This window comes from Bidens hawaiensis, unplaced genomic scaffold (genome assembly GCF_021521415.1).
Source record: "Bidens hawaiensis isolate Kalapana, Puna unplaced genomic scaffold, B.hawaiensis_p1.1 tig00074621_1, whole genome shotgun sequence".
Taxonomy (NCBI): Eukaryota; Viridiplantae; Streptophyta; class Magnoliopsida; order Asterales; family Asteraceae; genus Bidens; species Bidens hawaiensis.
Genome location: NW_027502942.1, coordinates 1 through 1,819, shown reverse-complemented (window position 1 = coordinate 1,819; position 1,819 = coordinate 1). Strand labels below are relative to the sequence as shown.

Genomic DNA, 1,819 nt, shown 5'->3' with positions numbered 1-1,819 from the left:
AAACCGGGTTATAAAATCTCATTCATCAAATCTTAAGTATATTATTAAGTTATTTACAATAAATAAAACTAAATCCAACAAAATATATAAATATTAGAAACGAATAATATAAAACAATCCACGTAACACGGAGAATAAAAGACAGTTAAAACATATATAAAACGGTGAACAAAACCATTAGACTTACACATACACTTTTAAATTTATAAAAGAAAATTCTAACAATAACACATCTTATCATCGGAGGATATTTGCAGGAATTACAAGACCACTATCAATGCTAAAAGCTGAAGAAATTTCCCCGGTACTAGAGTAGGGGATTATCATTATCGATTCTGCATAAAGGTCCGTTTCTTGGTTCTCTGTGTTTGTCAAGCTTGCGCTTTCTTCATCAGCATGATGATTTGCCCATGGATGTCGTGTAAACTTACGTAACCCATCGAGCTCAGTCGCTACTTCTTTCATCGTTGGTCGCTCGTCTCCTAAAAGGTTAAGACATCTTTTCACAAGCTCACCAATTTGTTGAAGTTGCTCGAGGGTACCCTCCCTTACAACTCTAGGTTCAAGAATATGAAACAAACGGTTTTCTTTTAGTGACATAACGAAATAAGTAGCTAAATTTCGTTCTGCTTCAGTTCGTTCCATACAAAGTGGGGTTTTCCCGGTTAGAAGCTCTGCAAGCACCACTCCAAAACTGTAAACATCACTTTTCTCAGTTAAGTGACTAGTATGAAAGTACTCTGGATCTAAGTACCCTAAGGTCCCTTGAACAAGAGTGGTCACTTGTGTTTGATCTAGTGGTACCAATCTTGAAGCCCCCAAAGTCCGCGATCTTTGTTGTGTAATTATTGTCTAGTAAAATGTTTTGTGATTTCACATCTCTATGGATGACCGGGGTCGATGTAGCAGAATGAAGATATGAAAGTGCGCCAGCGGCTTCGACTGCCACCCTTAAACGATTCTCCCACGATAACCAAGTCATGGTTCCTTTACCATGAATATGATTGTAAAGAGTTCCATTACATACGTACTCGTATACTAATAATGGAACCTCTGTCTCTAAACAACATCCCAAAAGTTTCACCACGTTCCTATGGTGAACTCGTGTTAATATAATCACTTCGTTGATGAATGACTCGATTTGACTTTCATCCATAACTTTTGATTTTTTTATCGCGACCACCCCGCTGATCGGTTAATATGCCTTTGTATACAGTCCCGTAACCACCACGACCCAAGATTCGGTCTTCAGCGTAATTGTTGGTGGCTTTTTCCAACTCTTGAGCTGTGAAGACTTTCGTCAAATCGACATTGCCTTCACTGGTCATAATACGTTCTTTGAGTAGCAAACCACCATTTTGTTGAAAGAATTTTTGTCGCAGTTTGGCAAGATTTCTTTTCTTGAAAACTAAAAAAAGCCACGTTGTTCCTATCAATATGGCTAAGAAACCAAATCCCATACCTGCATTTTAGAACATCGCCTACATTATTGCCATTTCTCTTTTTACTTTGGTATATATATATTTTTCTAAGAACTGGGCGACCACTCTCCAATTTGGAGAGCCCCCCCCCGCCCCCCCCTCCCCCCCCCTCACCCTCCCACTCTAGCTAGACTATGTTGTCCTATGTTAGTCTCACGCTGGCTTTAGAGTTTGACTTAGGCGTTCCCTTAGGAAACCATACCTTCGAGTTTTACTTGACATTTAATTGTAATATTGATTGTTTTCACATGTAATATTTTATTTATATTTAATAATTGTTTTATAAGATACATATTTTTATTCCTACAACACACAACTATACGTCCCTTTTTAGTATT

The 1,819-nt window shown here is 37.9% G+C and overlaps 1 pseudogene; it reads right to left on the bottom strand.

The window, feature by feature from the left end:
- Positions 1-237: 237 nt before the first annotated feature.
- LOC143606396 (wall-associated receptor kinase 5 pseudogene) lies at positions 238-1,460 on the bottom strand (annotated as a pseudogene).
- Between the last annotated feature and the right edge of the window lie 359 nt (positions 1,461-1,819).